At 38.1% G+C, this 19,311-nt stretch overlaps 2 long non-coding RNA genes across 2 annotated transcripts in view; one reads left to right on the top strand and one right to left on the bottom strand.

Moving 5' to 3' along the window:
- The window catches only part of LOC141375134 (uncharacterized), a 36,841-nt gene extending 19,561 nt beyond the window's left edge, over positions 1-17,280 (bottom strand). The window contains exon 1 of the long non-coding RNA XR_015496247.1: positions 17,183-17,280. This is a non-coding gene — a long non-coding RNA (uncharacterized LOC141375134). The remainder of the gene's footprint in view (positions 1-17,182) is intronic.
- LOC141375133 (uncharacterized) lies at positions 5,451-13,969 on the top strand. The gene is made up of 2 exons (XR_015496246.1): positions 5,451-5,540; positions 11,457-13,969. It is a non-coding gene; the product is annotated as an uncharacterized LOC141375133 (long non-coding RNA).
- Positions 17,281-19,311: the final 2,031 nt, after the last annotated feature.

Here is a 19,311-nt window from a genome sequence, read left to right as displayed (position 1 = left end):
CCACCTGATAATCCCAGCCATTTGACAGCTCATCCATGCTCGCATCATACCAGGCAGTCACAGGATAAGAATAGGAATGCCAACAGCTACCCCCAGAACAAATCATATGCTTCAACCCCACCTCATGTTCAATTTCATACAAGCACACCTCATACAAACGCGGGTGCTAATATGTCTGACCTAGTTAGGTTCATGGCAAGAAGAGAAATAATTTCCACAGGCCTATTACAATTTGATGATCTTCCTGAAAGCTATAGATATTGGAAAGCATCATTTTTCACTGCCACCAGGGATCTTAATCTATCAGCTAAGGAGGAGATGGATCTCTTGGTCAAATGGTTAGAAGCAGATTCTAGGGAGCAAGCTAAACGCATCAGAGCGGTGCATGTGAAAAACCCAGACAGAGGTCTCTCAATGATTTGGGAACGTTTAGATGACTGTTTTGATGCACCAGAGGTTGTAGAAAGCTCACTACTCCGAAGACTGGAGAGTTTTCCAAAGATTTCAAACAAAGAATGGAAGAAACTCCGGGAGTTAGGAGACCTCCTAATGGAGCTTCTGGTAGCGAAATCTGAAGGAATGCTTCAGGGTCTTGCATGCTTAGACACAGCTCGTGGCATAGCCAGCATAGTGCAAAAGCTACCTTTTAACCTACAAGATAAATGGATGACTCTGGGCTATACTTTCAAACAACAACACAGAGTACCTTTCCCTCCATTTTCTGTGCTGGTTAACTTTGTTGTAGAGCAAGCCAAAATGCGGAATGATCCTAGCTTTGCTCTTCCCTTTCAGTCTGATCATTCAAGGCCAGAACACTCCAGGGCCACCAACAAAATGTCCATAACAGCTTACAAAACAGACATCTCCGCTCAAAAGACAACGACTGGTGAAACTGAGGTAGACTTAGCAAAGTTTTGTCCTATGCATAAGAAACCACATCCTTTCGACAAATGTCGTGGTTTTAGAGAGAAATCTATCAAAGATCGCAAGGCCTTTTTGAAGCAGAATGCGATTTGTTTCAGATGTGTCTTATCGACAAAACACATTGCAAGGAATTGTGACAAACTTGTCAAATGTACTGAATGTGGCAGTGAAGCGCACCATTCCCTGCTACATCCAAAACCTGTTTATCCACTTGTGAAAACTCAAACACTCACCAAAGATTATGGCGGGGAAAAGTTAGATCATTCTGAAAATGATGTGTCTACCAAATGTACAGAAGTCTGTGGGAGCGGTTTAAGCAGCAAAACATGCTCCAAAATCTGCCTTGTGTCAGTGTTTCCAACAAATCAAATGGAGAAAGCCATCAGGGTTTATGCCATCATCGATGACCAAAGTAATCGATCTTTGGTGAGATCAAAATTCTTTGATGTTTTCAATGTGGATTGTGACAGCTCTTCCTATAATCTTAAAACTTGTGCTGGGGTCTCTCAAAAGACAGGGAGGAGAGCACATGGGTTTCAAGTTGCATCAATTGATGGTGGTGTTATTCACTCTTTACCTACCTTAGTAGAATGTGATGACATCCCAGATGATCGTTCTGAGATACCCACCCCTCAAGTTACTCTTCATCATCCACATTTGAAGGATATTGCTAGGCATATCCCAGAAATCGAGCCAAATGCTCCAATCATGATGTTACTTGGAAGGGATATCATAGAGGTGCATAAAGTGATAAAATACATTAATGGACCCCGTGATGCCCCTTATGCTCTGAAGTTAGACCTTGGCTGGGTCATAATAGTTGACGTTTGTCTAGGAAACGTGCACAAGCCTGATAGAGTCAATGTTCTCTTCACCAACACACTGGATAGTGGTCGCCAATCACTTTTCAAGCCATGCCCCAACATTTATCACATCAAAGAAAATGTTTGTGGTCCAACTTTAAGTGTTCAAACTATGGCTATTTCTACAAAACCTGGTTTGGAAGAGGGGCATCACACTGAAGGGGATGTCTTCAGAAAAACAAAGGATGATGAGAAGCTAGCTCTGTCTGTCGAAGACCAGACTTTTCTCCATATCATGAAGGAAGGCTTCTACAAAGATGAGAGGAATAGCTGGGTTGCTCCACTTCCATTTAAACCTGAGAGACGACGCCTACCAAACAACAAGGCACAGCTTTAGTTCGTTTCAGATCTCTGGAGTGGTCTTTTTCCAAAAAACCTCTGATGAAAGAACACTTTTTTGCATTCATGGAAAAGATAATGGCGAAAGGGCATGCAGAGATTGCCCCACCACTTAAGCTTCAGGATGAGTGCTGGTACTTGCCTCTTTTTGTTGTTTATCACCCGAAGAAGCCGGATCAGATCAGGGTGGTCTTCTATTCAAGTTGTCAGTTCAACGGTGTGTCACTGAATGACGTACTTTTAAAGGGCCCAGATCTAAATAATGGGCTTCTTGGGGTGCTTTTGCGCTTTAGAAAGGAAGCTGTAGCAATCACTACAGATATTCAACAAATGTTCCATTGCTTCCTTGTCAGGCCAGAGGATAGGAACTTTCTTAGGTTCCTCTGGTATGAAGATAATGACCCAGAGAAGAATGTCATTGAGTACAGGATAAAGGTTCATATCTTTGGGAACAGTCCTTCTCCTGCTGTGGCGATTTACGGCCTTAGACAAGCAGCAAAAGAGGCTCAGCAAGAGTTTGGAGCAGACGTTGGAAGGTTTGTAGAAAGGGATTTCAATGTGGATGATGGTTTAAGATCGGTACCATCTGCAGCAGCTGCAATTGATCTCCTCAAGAACACTCAAGCAGCCTTAGCAAGGTCAAATTTGAAACTACATAAAATGGCTTCCAACAGCAAAGAAGTTATGGACCAATTCCCTATGGATGATCAAGCTAGTACTCTAATGGACATGGACATGGGTAACGGTGCAATGCCAGTACAGCGTACTCTTTGTGTCTGTATGGAGATTCCAACTTACTCCATCACGTTTCAGCTGTCATGTGATACTAAACCATTCGCACATCGTGGTGTCCTCTCCACTGTGAATGGCGTATATGACTCCTTTGGGTTTGCGGCACCAGTTGTCAACCATAGGAAGGCTCTGATAAAAAAAACTCACCACTGATTCATGTGACTGGGATGCTCCATTGCCTGCAGAAAAAAGGAGAACTTGGCAACAATGGAAAAATTATCTTCAAGAACTTCAACACTTGCAAATACCAAGACATTATACAAAAGATTTCTCTTCTGAAGTTTCACACAGAGAGCTTTGCATCTTTTCAGATGCTTCCGTCTCTGCTATAGCCGCAGTAGCTTATCTTAAAAGTTCAAGTCCTGATGGAAACTGCAAAATAAGCTTCATCTTGGGAAAAGCCAAGCTAGCCCCCTGACCAGTGCTAAATATTTCTCGACTGGAGCTTTGCAGTGCGGTGTTTGCTGTGCAGATGTCTGACATCATACTGTCTGAGATGGACAAAGAGTTTGACAGTGTGAAATTCTTTTCTGACAGCAAGGTTGTACTTGGATATATTCATAACGAGAAGCGCAGGTTCCACATTTTTGTGAATAACCGAGTTCTAAGAATCAGGAAAAGCATGCACCCACAGCAATGGCATTTCGTTCCTAGTGAGCATAATCCAGCAGACCATGCAACAAGATCCGTACCTGCAGCCTGTCTGAAGGACACAACATGGCTTACTGGTCCATCATTCTTGTCTAGCTGGAACCGGACATACTCCTCCTCAGGCCCGTTTGATCTTGTTGATCCTGTGACTGATGTCGAAGTCCGAGCAGAAATATCGGCATTTATCACCTTAATGATGGACAGTCAGTTAAGCTCAAATTGCTTTGAGCGCTTCTCCAATTGGAAGGATCTCATTCGTGCTATTGCATGCCTAATACACATTGTACGGACCTATAAAGGAGAGCTGGTCAAAGAAGGGAAGGACTGCAAAGGGTGGCATCATTGTATGGTCAGCGTAGATGAGTTAAGCCAAGCAAAAAATGTCATCATACGTGCGGTGCAACAGGAAGCTTTCACAGAGTAATTCAAATGCATCAAAGATAACAAAAATATCCCGAAAAGCAGTCCCCTCTTCACGCTTAACCACATAATAGATGAGAATGGTCTTATGAGAGTAGGTGGTCGTATGCCTCGAGTGAATACTGGAATTGATGAAAACAATCCCATCATCATTCCACGACTACACCATGGCAATTTTGATAGTGAGACATTACCATGAACAATCACAACACCAAGGGAGGCACTTCACGGAAGGTGCTGTTCGTATGGCAGGCTTTTGGATCTTGGGTGTTAAAAGATGCATATGTTCCCTTATCTTTGGATGTGTGATTTGTCGAAAACTGCGTGGGAAAAGTGAAACACAGATGACGGCCAATCTGCCAATGGACAGAGTCAACACCGAACCTCCATTTACTTACGTAGGAACTGATGTGTTTGGTCCTTGGACCATTTCTGCCCGCCGCACTAGGGGAGGACTCGTCTACAACAAGAGATGGGCAGTGTTGTTCACCTGTTTAACCATCAGAGCTGTCCAAATCGAACTAATGGAATCTATGGACACATCTTGTTTCATAAACCCCTTGAGACGCTTCATTGCAATTCGTGGTCCAGTTAAGCAAATACGGTCGGATCGAGGAACTAATTTTGTAGGAGCGTGCAGAGAACTGGACATTCCTTCCAACTTGGATGAACTTAAGGTCACAAAGTTTCTTGCAGATCAAGGATGTTCATGGATCTTCAACCCTCCCCATGCTTCTCACATGGGAGGAGTGTGGGAGAGAATGATTGGAGTAACTCGGAGGATTTTGGACTCAATGATGCTGCAGATGGGATCATCAAAAAATCTCACACAAGGTTCTTGTTACATTCATGGTGTAGGTGACGACAATAATAAATTCTAGACCCCTGGTACCGGTTTCTATGGACCCAGAAGACTCACTCATACTTACCCCTTCAACATTACTAACCCACAAGTACAGTCCTTGTCCACCAGGAGAGTTCGATCATGCTGACCTTTACAGAAAACAGTGGAAACAGGTTCAAAGTTTGGCATCAACCTTTTGGGACAGGTGGAGAAAGCAATGCCTCTCCACATTGCAACCTAGAAAGAAATGGCAAACGAAAAAACAAGACATCAAGGAGGGCAGTGTGGTTCTTATGAAAGACCAACTGTTTAAACATAATCAGTGGCCTCTGGGGCGCATCGTACGAGTGTTCCCAAGTGAAGATGGAAGGGTACGAAAAGTGGAGATCAAGGTCATGGACAAAGAAGTGTCAAAAATGTTCATTAGACCCATAACTGAAGTGGTGATGCTAATTCCCCCGACTAATACTAGGACTGGTTTATCCTTCTCATAGCTTAGTTGTGTGTTTGGTATCTTGTGATACCAGACGGGGAGTGTCATGTGTGATACTAGTTTAAGGGTGCTGGCTCCTTTAAGAGTCACTTGTTGGTGATGTCATCAGTATGAGACCAGCATCAGTCTGTTGCATGCAGGAAAGCAGCCTGCTATTGTAGATATCTCATCCTCAGCCATCTGCTACATTTCTTGTTTTATGGGAGCATCGTTGGTATGTAATCTTATGTTAAAGTATAATTCACAGTTATTTGATAGTATTTTGTGTTGAGTACAGACTTTTAGATGAATCTTTATTCAGACATGCGTGTTGTGATATGTCAATTGTGTTATGCTCTGGTGAGTGAAATAGGTTGCTGTTACATACAGTTTAGCATTTATTTGATCCAACATGATGCAGTTTAGTCAATATACAGTTTAAAATAAGAGATATTAGGTGTTACATTATTTTTGTTTGCATAAATGTATACACACTGTTATTCATGTGTGCTTATGTTACAATAGGAATGCATATGTGAAATATTTCCTTTCTTTAGTGTATCTAAATTCAATGTTGCTCTTTTTTAGTTTTACACCTACTTCCTGTCACCAAATAAACGGAGTGAGCAGAGTATCCGCTTCAGCGTGGTGGTTGGTAGAGGAGTTATCTGTCTGTTAACATATGCAAGGAGCATTTGGTGGCAGAACAACAAACAAAACAAAACTTTTAGTGATAGAAGTGAGACTTTTATTACTTTCTTTTGTCCATTCTTTCTTGAGATATATATTATTATTTAGTTACTAACTAAAAAACAGTTTTGTTGGCTGCAGCTTTCAGCTTTGAATTTAATTATTTAAAGAGCCCATATTATGGGTTTTTGAAAATTCCCCTCCATGTAGTGTGTAACACAGCTCTAAGTGAAGTGAAGTATCCAGCTAAGGCTTAAATCTGTAAGAATACAGTGTTTAAAACGGTTGATTCATCTATAAAAGAGTCGACTCATAGTGCTTCAAACGAGTCGCCTTGATACCGACTCATTAGGTGTTTCGCCATGACGTACGAACGAAACCAAGTTATTCACGTGCACGCGCAAACCCGGGAGATTTCAAACCTGAGGCCCCGCCCTCTGACGCAGAAACCCAGACACACACACACCCACAAACACACGCACACCCACAAACACACGCACACAAACATGCCGGTCGATTGAAGTAACAGTGCAGATGGACATTATATTGAGTCTCTACCCAAAGATGAAACATCAGCATTATAACCAAGCAGTTGGAAACTTCTGGAAGCTACATGCTACAAAGAATACTTCATCTGAGTTTGTTAAAGGAAGGATCAGTAAAGAGTAACTGATGGACGTCAGGATGGGTTTCTTCCATTTCTCAAGTGTAAGTACGTGCGGTTAAAGTTGTTGCCTCGTTTACTCTAGCTTGCAAATGTATTTAGTTGTGATTTGTTACTTGTAACCGCGTGTACTGTATCAGGTTAACTGGCTATATTCTCTTATCGCGTGCAAAGTCACGTTAAAAACGCGACGCGTGCTGTTTGTTTATGGAGCTCCGTGCTAGAGTTCTGCTCCCGCGATTTATTCGGAAATTTATTCCCGCGCCGCAGAAATCTGGCGCGGGGACAGCCGCGGGAATAAATTTCAGAATAAATCGCGGGAGCGGTCGGTAACGGGTTTAATTTGGGACGGGAGCGGGCTGTCTAGCAATATCACGGATATTGCTATGCGAATTAGAAAGAGAGAGTCTGCGTGGTGCTTGTGTGTGTGTTATTGCGCACGCGCGCGTGCGAGAGAGAGAGAGAGAGAGAGAGAGAGAGAGAGAGAGAGAGAGAGAGAGAGAGAGAGAGAGAGAGCGAACGAACGAACGAGCTTTGTGTGCTTTGTGCTGTGTGTGTGTGTTTATACTTGGCTGTCTGGACTGTATACTGGGTGATTTTTGGTTGTGTTCTCCGCTCTAGCGGGACCGGGCGCGGCGGGCAGAAAACGGAGCGGGTTCTCAGGCTAAAACCTGGCGGGTGCGGGCGGAAGCGGGAGCGTTGTCATCCGGAGGTGTGTGTGTGTGTTTTTGTGTGTGTGTGGTATGGCGAGTACACGACTGTCTCCTTCGTTCGGTTATCCATGGCACTATCCACTCGCCATAGTGTGGCAGCTAAAATCCACGTCTACACTATCGAGCGTGTATGAACTGTGATTACTTTTTAAATTGCTGATTAGCTATTGGCCATTTCCCTCTCTGACTGAAGGCAGTCGACCAATCACGACAGACTGTCATCGGTCCAATCAGCGCAGATTAGCTCCGCGCTAAGGAGGGGTTTGGGAACAAATGAATCACTGGACGATTCATACAGGAGTCGCTGGGATAATTAGCTAAAAATAAATGCAGATTATAAGACCATGAAAGTGTTTTTTGACCTTGCATGCATATTAGACTGTTGTTGGAGACCCTTACAACCAGGATATGACCCTATTTCATGTATAATATGGGCTCTTTAATATAATATTTTGTTTGTTTTGTAGCAAAAACATTATTGATTAGATTAACATGCATATAAAACAATAGTGCAAAATAAATATTTCTTACTGCAATGCTTCATTTTAGCTTGATGCAAACCATAATTTCTTTTTCATAAAGTAACAGACTTTTTTAGCAGATAACTCACATTCATTTAAACAAAATCTTCAAAAAAAAAAAACCTTCCATTCTGGTGTAGTCCTAAAAAAAAAAGTGGTGTACTGCTACCCACCCAATCTAAATTTCAAATGTAGGCAAAGAAACGATTCTTCGATTCATTAGCAATATACATAAGTTTATATACATAATATATACATAAGTTTATAAGAAACGATTGAATTATCATACAAAAAAGCGACCTTCCATATTTATTGACAGCATCTGAGCATCTTAAAACGCCTGCCTGAACATCTTAAAAAAAAACATTCACACCTCTACATTTAGTGGCATGTTAATCCAGTTCCAATGAAATTGTTTTGAACCTGTTTTTGTTGTTTTATCATAGTCACAAAATAACCCAAGATCCCTAATACAACCACATTGCTGCATTTTCTACCTCTGTACCTGCACAATGCCTGCCTGCTGCACCTAATAACTGTGAAAGCAATGTCTGTCTTACCCTAGCAGCACCTGTGCCTCTCCTTTTCTCCTCTTCAGACTGCCTAGTCATGACAATGTCATATTCTGTCTTGTGATTTCTATGTAGATGTTTGATTAGGTTTGTAGTATTACTACAGTACCTCACTGTCTTAAAAAACATGTGCCAGGCCAGCGGACTGAGTGGCTAGCTAGCGTGGTCTGCAGTTGTATAGTGCCATATTACACACATGACTTTGCAGGCAGAAGAACAAGTAGTCTGACTAAGTTGGCATTATTCAGAGAAATTAGGGTAAGTGTGGTTACTTTCTGCTGTATTTCTACTTCCAATCAAATACATATTTGCTCCAAATTTTTGAAATATCGATATTTTGATAAGATAATCGATTCTAGAACATACAAAGCTGGTATCGGAGATATTGATATTTTAGTATCAATCCGCACATAACTAATGGAAGTCAATGGTTATGTTGCAGCTTTCTTCAAAATATATTCTAACAACCAAAAAAGACAAACTGGTTTGGAACAAGTAAAGATTGAGTAAATGATGACAATTTTTTTTTTTTTTTTTTTGGAAGAGCTATCAATTAAAAAAAGGAAAAATATTTCAACAAGTTTGTTCATTTTAAAAGCAAGATGCTAACAGTCTAATCCTACTTAATGATTTATGCTTAGCTAATAGTGCCCCAGCAGACCTGGAGATTGACAGAGAATATTAAGCTGTGGTAAAACCCAACTGTTTAACTCTACAGGGCCTTGTAAAATAAACCCATTTAAAAAAAAAAAAAAAAAAAAAATATATATATATATATATATATATATATATATATATATATTTTTTTTTTTTTTTTTCTTTTTATACTGTACAAAAACATCACATTTCTAGAAAGCTATATCAAGTGTTGTATGTTGATAACAAACTGTACATTTAAAAGATATGTTTTTTTAAGATCAGGAAAACAAAAGCAAAGCACACTTCTTCAAAATAGGCTACTAGCCTATTCTAAAGTACAGTTTTTCCATCTATCAAATAAATAAACTGCCACTTTTTACATTGGCATACATATAAACATATTAAAAAAAATACAGGCTAATTTACATATTTCACTACCATAAATAATACCAGTCATTATAGCTTTTAATATGATACAACACTTGATGTTTAAATCTGATGTCGCTTTGATATGCAGTTAAAATGATATGATACATTCATACATTCAGAGTGATTCTGTCACTGTTTAATCCTGTGTATGAATGTATGCTAATGCGACACGCACTGTAATGTGTTCTATCTTTATAGTTAATTTGAAATAAACATAGCAAAATTCTGTTAAGAGTTACATTTTTGCTGGAGGAAACAGCTGTGCTGATGAGGGGAGTGCAGAGGAAACCCGATTGATCCTCCATGACCCATTGGGGTATATGTGATACAAGTGTTTCTATAGCAAAGAACTGCAAATTTGCAGATATTAAAACAATCTATCGATGAACACACACCTTCTGCTCTCGCTTTGCACTACTGTGGTTTGCTGATTAAATGAAAAACGAGTTGAAAATGGAGGAGCGGGAGTCTGCCACCGTTTTCATATCAAAACTAAAGGGGACTGAGGCGATCATTTAATAGTGTACGGTTCATGAGCAAATCGCAAAAGATTTAAGAGGTCTGAATAGAAATGTTACGCAATTATTGATCCTCAGAACTCATAATACCCAAACAGCTCATGGAAAAAAGTAGGAGTATATGGAGTATACGTGTGTATAGCCACAACCACTCCACTGATCGTCAATGTACAGAAATAAAAATAGACCCTTTAATTTCAAATGATATATTATGACTCAAAGTTATCAATTTGTGAAATTCAGGGCATCAACAGACTCCTCTGGCCAAAGTGATTTTATCACATTAAAAGAGTTGGGCAATAGCGTCGCTACTTTATAAACTAAAAAGCTTTTCAGTAGCGAAGCTATTTTAGTAGTCAAGTAGCACAGTAGCTTTCACACAAACTACATTTACAGATCGCGGATCAACAGTGTTGGGGAGTAACTCGCTACATGTAACGTTGTTACGTAATTTAATTACAAAATAAAAATAACAGTAATTCATTACAGTTACTGAGAAAAAAAATAGTAATTAAATTACAGTTACTTATGTAAATGTTAAAGATAACATTTGGGGTTACATCTGAAAAAAAATATTTAAAAAATCTGGGATATGTTGAATAATATTAATTTGTTGCTTTGCCTGTTTTTGGTATGCATGATGCCTTCTGTTAAGGCCATTTATTAAAGCGGTGCTATTTTGATGCTTTTGATTGGTTTTCTGGTTTGAATTTGCGGCGCACCACATCAACCAATTACGTTAATCCTCTTTGCTGCTGAAACCATAACCAGTCTGAGAGCTGGCACCATGGCAACTGATAAAAATGCATTTAATTGCTGGAAATTTAAAAATAATTTCAACCTGAAATCCGAGAAGGGCACATACGTAACAGTTCCATGCAAAATTTGTTTGCCAGCTGTTAAAATACTTTACACATCAAAAGCTTCAATGTCGAACCTGAGGAAGCATCTGCAGGTATGAAAGCTAGCCTTTATTTTTATAAAAGCAAATGGTTTTTGTAATTTTTGTACAGAAATAAAAACAGTCCTTTTATTTTAAATGATATATTATGACTTACAAACTTATCGATTTGTGAAATTCAGGGCACCAACAGCCTGGCCAAAGCAATTTTTTCACATTAACAGTGTTGGACAGTGCTATTAGCTTAACTACATTTCTCAGCAGTGTGGCGGTAGCGTTGCTACTTTCTAAATCAAACAGCTTTTTAATAGCAAAGCTAATTTATTGGTCAAGTAGCACAGTAGCGTCCACACAAGCTACAGTTACTGATCGTGGATTAACAAATGACGGCACCCACAATTTTGACTATTTTTTAAAACATGTTTTTACTACAGTAGTATAATCTAGAATTGTGTTTTCTCCTAAATAGAACTAAAATAATTGTCTGTTGTTGTTTTTCTTTAGAGGAAACATTCAAGAACTGTATTGATGTAAGACACAAGTCAGTCTGATGTGATAGAAGATGCAACAGCAAGCTCCTCTACCCATGTGGTTAAACAACCCCTTTTAAAGCAAGCAAGGACGGATTCAGGGCTTAGTGTGAACATGTGAACAAACCGGTGTTCAACTTTCTGGTTGATCATGTACAGAACTTTTCATTTGTAGAGCAGCCATCCTTCCAAAAATTGATTGAGGGAATCAGTGGCGGGAAGAAAGTGATGTGCCAAAAAACTCGGATGCAGTGCATTGACCGATTATTACATTATTACATTACAGTTTGCTGTAATGAAGGAATCAGTCATCTCCAAGCTTAGTAATATGGACACTGTCTGCACGACAACAGACATTTGGTCAGCACAATACCGTAGTTTCTTCGGAGTCGCATGTCATTGGATTGACATAGAAACTCTGGAGAGACATTCTGCAGCACTGGCATGTACACATCTTAAAGGTCGACACACTTATGATCCAGTTGCAGCAAAACTAAACTAAATTCATGCAGAATACAGGATTCAAACCAAAGTCAAATCGACTGTGACTGACAATGGAAGTAATTTTGTAAAAGCATTCTGTGAGTTGGGTGTAAGAGAGATTTGTGGATGTCTGTGGTCTTCTTCAGAAAGACGGAGAGAGAGAGCAGTTTTCTTCCACTGCATCAGTATTGTGCTGCTCATATATTAAATCTAATTGCCACCAATGAGATTCACAAAGCAGCATCAAATGGGCCATCAGGTAAGCTATACAGAAGTGCCATGGCTAAATGCTCATCTATTTGGTATAAAGCACATAGGTCTTCATTGGCCACAGAAGTTGTTCAGGAGATCTGCATTTGACTGTCCCAAGAGTCTGTATTCCTGAAAGAGTAAACTGAGGTTCTAAAGCCTCTAGCTGCTGCCATTGATATTCTCCAAGATAAAAGCAAATGTTACCTAGGATTTTTAATCTTTACTTTGCTCAGCTTCAAGACAAAGCTATTTGAAATGATGCCTCATTTGCTTTATAATTCACACATCATTATCATGATCTGTGAGGCTATAGAAGTACGCTTTGGGTCAGTGTTAGCCAGCCATGAAGCAAAGATGATGACTGCAATCCTGCCAAAGTTCAGCTTAAACTGGCATAGCCCTGAGGAGACGACATGAGGAGAACCTTACCGCAGGTAGCCATTGCTCAGGAACCACTGTACAGTCCAGCTACAGTGAGAGATGACAACTCTATGAACTCTGATCAGTCAGAGGAAAACATTTTTTGTCTTTCATAATGCCAACTCACCATCTGACAGCACAACTCATGAAGTCAGAAAGTATTTAGAAGATTCACATAACAACCTGACACCTCTTAAGGCATGCCCACTGTGCCACCATGTCTGAAACATTAATTTAAAAGAATTCAAAAAGGTAGCAAATTCAAAGGAAAATATTATTTAAACTGCAAATATTGTGCCTTCATGGGAAAAATGACTGCAGTCTATAAGTGGAAGAGAGAATCCAGAAGGATGTTTAGGAGTATGCCACTAAAACGTTTCGGAACCACTGATATACAATCTAGATCAGTGTTTCTCAACTGGTGGGTCGCCACCCAGAAGTGGGTCACGGGAACATTTTCAGTGGGTCGCGGAGTGTGTGGTCAAAAACAACAACAAAAGTTTCATTTTTAACTTATTTGGCTTATACCAGACTTTTATTTTGAAATTCATGCGCAACAACCATGACGTTTGACATCTGAAATTTTATTTAATTACAGCAACAAATATGTCGTAGCGCAAGTACGACTCCGAATATTTAAAGTATGGATTTACATATATTGACGACAAAAAAGCCTCAAAGCCTCAGTGTCATATGTAGTGAGGTGCTCTCACAAGAGAGCATGAAACCTTCTAAATTAAAACAACATTTAGAAACCAGAAAACATGTTTTATTAACAGTTCAGTTTAGTTCATAGTAACTGAACATTTCCTAAACACCGTTTACAGTATTTGTCCTTTTTTTACTTTGTAATATTTTTATAATTTGATCCATTTTGTTAAATGACAGCAGTAAAATATTGTTTATTTGTAAGTCTCTGTGAATGTCTTATGATTTTTCTGTCACTACTTGTGTAAGTTAACAAATAAATTATAATTCCTTAACTTATATTATAGTTCCTAAAAATTTGGGTCGCGGCTTGATGACCATGTAAAAATGTGGGTCCCATGGCCAAACCAGTTGAGAACCCCTGGTCTAGATAACCATTGTCATACCTATGATACTGATCAATATTGCAGCCATATTGATCATGTGTAAGTTACTGCTTTTTGCCTTGGCATGACTTCTTACTTTTTGCATACAATACAAAGGTAAAGGCAGAGTAACTTCATTATAGGGGTCAAGAGACAAGTTTGAGCTCAAGGTTTTGTTTTTTTTTTTTTGTAGATTAATGTCATTCCTAAAACATGTAATCGCCAATTTTTCTAATAAAAGCTATATTTTCCTACATAAGCTATGGTACGGCAGTTTCTTCAATATTATGCCAGAATGAGAGGATAGTTCCTAGCAATATTGGTCTAGTAAACAGTTTATTTTTTATTTTCCATCAGTCTTACACAATTTAACTACAGAAGCCTCTGGCTTTTAATAGGACATATCTTGTGAATATGAAATGCTACTGGTCAAATGTGATTCAATTGAAGTCTCTGTATGGCATAGGTTTCAAACTCAATTCCTGGAGGGCTTCAGCTCTGATGTTTTGCTTTAACCGCGATTAAACAAAGCTGATCTAGTGGTGTCTAGTAAGCTGCGGTTACACTGCTTTTTTCTCACCATAGACTTCCATCCATACGCACGCGAATGTGTCAGACCAGAAACGCAAGCTAGTGCGACAAGTTTTGTAGTTCGCTGTGTTGCAAAGTTCAAGCTTGGTGAACTCTGACCTGCAAAATCGCATCACATGATTGCATGAGACCAATCGAAGATCAAAACATCTCTGGACAGAAATTTCAAACATGGACCAACCACTCACTTTTTTTAATGTCTAATCATTGTTTAGTCCTGCCCCTTTTTGCAGCATCTACAACAGAACTCCGTACACACGAAGGCTGCGTCCGAAACCGCCTACTACTCAGTAGGTACTCTATTTGAATTTAAACGTACTACTCGGCCGTTAGAAAAGTACGTTCTATACAGTATGAATGTGAAAGTATGAATGGAATTCGGACGTACTACATCCGCCATTTTGTCATGGTCACGCGACCTACCTGCGTAATTTGCGTCGCTTCACTCCCATTCATGAATTCGCTCGCGGGGCATCATGGGATAGCGCAGCGTGCATGAGATGCGCACTCCATAATTTTGCCGGAAGTAGTAAGTCATCCGGGTACATTTCGCATACTGATTTTCGAATTCTATGTATTTGGACATACTACTCGGCTCGCATACTGATTTTGGCGTACTATATAGTATGGAAGTATGCGGTTTCCGACGCAGCCGAACTCTTGTGTGACCGCAGCAGGCATCTTGAACATCTTGAATAGTTGGATCAGCTGCGTTTGATTAGAGTTAGAGCAAAACTGTGCAGAGCTGCGGCACTTCAGGAATACAGTTTGAGACCTATGCTTTGAGGCAAATCCTTTCAATCGGTGGCCATCTTTGAAATGCCTCTCGGGCATTCTGTTTGAAAGAAGAAACATCAAATTCTCCAAAACTGTTCACCAAACTTACAACTACATTTCATGTTAGGAACCACCTATAAAAATGAACAGCTACTATCTCATAAGTTTCATTTGTAAACATTCGAATCACACAAAATCTTCAGTCTACAGCGATTGCTAAATGGCTCTTGTACTAGAAGGCGGGGCTTCATTTGCCATATTGACCATTACACTTTTCCCCCATTCAAAACTATATGAGTGACACGTCTTGTTTATTCTAGAGCAGGCGTTTCCAAACTCGGTCCCAAAGGGCCTTCGATCCTGCAGATTTTAGCTCCTACTTGCTTCAACACACCTGCACAGAAAGTTTCTGGAAAAACTAAAAAGAGCTTGATTAGCTAGCCCAGGTGTGTCTAATTGCGGTTGGAACTAAACTTTGCAGGACACCAGCCCTCCAGGACTGAGTTTGGGCACCCCAGTTCTAGAATCTTTGATTTATGCTAAGCTAATCTAATAGTCAGCCAGAACAGAAATTTGTCTGATTAGATGTCAACTGTTTAGCTTGAAAATAAAAAATCAGGTGAAGTGTTCCTTTAAGACCTTTGTAAGATGCACTAATAAAATGGAATGGTAACTATAAAGCAAGACGACAAAACCATATTGCAGTTATATATTATCTTTAATGCCCAAATGAAAGAGGTTTCATAAACATATAGTAAATGTCCTACAGTAAATATATCGAAACTCAATTTTCGATTGAAACTCAATTTTTCGCTAAGCACTTTAGACAATTTAAAATGTAATTAAATGTGTTTAAATTTTGTTGGTGGAACCCTAAGACAAATATTACCCTATCTTAAAAAAACACATCAATGTAAAGTATATTTATTTGGCTTTCGGGTGCACGCATCATCTAAATCAAGGTTTTTCAAAGTCTAAGACAGTGGGCCTCCCTTTTGACACAACTTATCTATTGGCGCCCCCCTCCTCCCAAACACGCGCACACACACACACACACACACACACACACACACACACACACACACACACACACACACACACATATATATATACAGTATATATAAAGACACAGACAGATGTCAGACTGTTAACTCACTTTTATCATCATTTGCATGAAAGTGCAATTATTTACAGAGTAATAAGTATTTTAATATAACGTTTTTAAAACTAGGATGATTGTTCAATATGAATAGAACAAATACAAATACAAGAACTGGTCATCCCAGTCAAAACAGTCGAAGTTTAGCGGGTCTCATGCTGTCTTTAGCCAAAATATCTTGACAAACCACACATAAAGGTTGTGGTTCCTCAGCTGGTCCTGTCCACGTAAATCCTAAACTCATCATATCGTCGTCTTTTGGGTTTAAGCCCTGAACTTGAAGGCTTTGAATCGGGGGGTCTCAGGAACCGATCCATTGTATTGGCAGGCATATACCTGCATTGGCGGGCTTGCCAAACAGAAGCGAATTCACAGCTATGGCCTTCTGGGTAAAAAAGGTTTTCTTATGTTTGACGTATTTTTTTTTTAGCTTTGTTTAATTAAGACGTTTAAATATAATAAAAAATTCATATAATAATTAAACTTAATAATTATATTTTTTTATTATATAATATTTTTTCCCGTGCCTCCCCTGACATGCTCTGGAGCCCCCCAGGGGAGGCGAGCCTCACACTTTGAAAACCCCTGATCTAAATGGACTATGAGGTCCAGGGACACAAATAATCAGCCACATTGTAATCTTTAAATCTTAAGTGTATCAAAGTTTAGCATTAAGAAAAGGATACCTTGATGTCATGGGTTCCATTTCAAAAGTGAATAATTTCTGGACAACTGTCCTACTGATTTCAGACAGAAACAGGCAGAAAAGCTGTAGACTACAAGGATGGGGAATTCAGATCATTTGAAGATAATTAATAACATGCTTACATGCAAATTCCCTAAGACATTATTCAAAGCACAAAAAAAGCTGGCATTTCAAACAAGACAAAACAATAACAGATATATGAAACTGTAAAAGAGAGCATGAATTAATAGTTTGCTTACCTGGTTTATAGGATCAAATTCCCAGCTAAAGAATCGGGTACCAAAAGATAATGAGCGAAATGAAAACGTGTTTAGACCAATTCTGTTGCTCCGCTCATATTTGAATGTTTTGCGTGCTCATGGTATTTTCCTCTTCACTCTTGCTCCCACATTCTGCGCTTACGTTTTCAAAAGATGCCATGCCAGTTTCATTTAAATCACAGGTGGTCCACTTAACGAGATTCACAGTTGCTCCTCTTGCCAATCAGGTGAAGAGGGAGTGGACATCACTCCAATGCATTAACATTATCTTAACAAAATTGTATACAGTTTAAGTCAGAATTATTAGCCTATTATTAAATATTATATATATATATATATATATATATATATATATATATATATATATATATTTACCAAATGATGTTTAACAGAGCAAGGAAATTTTTCACAGTATGTCTGATAATATTTTTTCTTCTGGAGAAAGTCTTATTTGTTTTATTTCGGCTAAAATATATATATATATATATATTTTTTTTTAAACACCATTTTAAGGTAAAAAAAATGGTAACCCCTTTAAGCAAAATGTTTTTTTCAATATCTACATAACAAACTATCATTATACAAGAACTTGCCTAATTACCCTAACCTGCCTAGTTAACCTAATTAACCTAGTTAAGCCTTTAAATATCACTTTATGCTGTATAGAAGTGTCTTGCAAATTTTCTAGTCAAATATTATTTACTATCATCATGGCAAAGATGAAATAAATCAGTGATTAGAAATATGCTGAAAAAAACCTGTTAAACAGAAATTGAGGGACTAATAATTCAAGAGGGCTAATAATTCTGACTTCGACTGTACATAAATGTAAATTTTCAAACCAAAAACCGTTTTTTCATAGTTTGCTTACTAAAATGCAGTATTACTTTAAAACTATTTTTAACTTTTTAACAAAAAAGGCTTTAAAAACAACTGAAATTGGTAAATTATATAATATTTTTGTTTAATGTGTGATTAATCCCTTCTTTTTAATTTTAAAATGTTTTTTTTTTTAACTTTCCTTATGTACTGTGATTGTTTATTCTCACTTTTTGCATAAAAAATAATCCGTGTGGCAGGTGGGATTTGTTCGTTTCCATTAGTTTCTGATAATATAAATATAAAGATTGTCCAAGACTGATAAAATGTTAAAAAGATTAAATTAAATTCAGTTCACAACTACTTTTTATATTGAAAATACGTCTTTTTTTTAAGGCAAATCAGTGACATAATTTATTAATTTGTGAATTAAAGAGTTCATGTCATTTTCTAAGCTATTTAATTGTTTTGATCAGGACTGAGGTTGATTATCAGATTTATGAAAAAACAATCTTGAAAAAATTATTAATCTGATGCATTTTTACAGCAGTTTCATTCAGTGAATGTTTTCATTCCGAACATAACAAAAAGCTAGTAAATTTGAACAGTGCACAAGGGTTATTTAATTAATATATATTATTAAGGTCTTTGACAGGAAGCTTGTTATTTAGATGTTTATGAACATTCTCAACTGTGTTTGTCAAGGTTGTAGACTTAAATGAATAATGCTGTAAATACCAGTTGTTTCACATAAGACTACATGTAGTGAGAGCCACAGGTATTATTTTTGTTTTGCCTGTTTAGACATTTTTGACTCATCAATATGCACGTAACTATTGCTTTTTTACAAACAATGTACTAAAAAGTTCTAGTAAAGAAAAAAAAACATTAAGAGTATTTAAATTAAGAGCATTTATTTTTGGTATCCATTTAAATGTGTTAATAGCTTTATTTCCTTCATTAATAATGCTTTATAAAAACTGCACATGATGAATAATTTATTAGGCATTAGCTAATGGATAACTTACAAGAATTAACACACACCACTACAGCAAGTGTTGCGTTATTTACAAAACGGTTACTTAAGAATAATCGGTGGTTTTAAGATCATTCCGAATGGACAAAACAATTAATAAACTATTTGAACAAAGATTTATTCTTATTTTTCAGGCATATAGAACCTAATAGTTCATTTGTATGGTAATATGCTTTATTAACACAAGTTTTGTGAGCTCATGCGGTGAGGACTCTTTATGATTTGCAAACTTGTTATAAATTACAATTGTATA

The sequence above is a fragment of the Danio rerio genome, chromosome 7 (assembly GCF_052040795.2).
Source record: "Danio rerio strain M-AB ecotype USA chromosome 7, GRCz13ab, whole genome shotgun sequence".
Taxonomy (NCBI): Eukaryota; Metazoa; Chordata; class Actinopteri; order Cypriniformes; family Danionidae; genus Danio; species Danio rerio.
The sequence above is the reverse complement of the archived record's forward strand: the minus strand, read 5'-3'. Positions and strand labels throughout refer to the sequence as shown.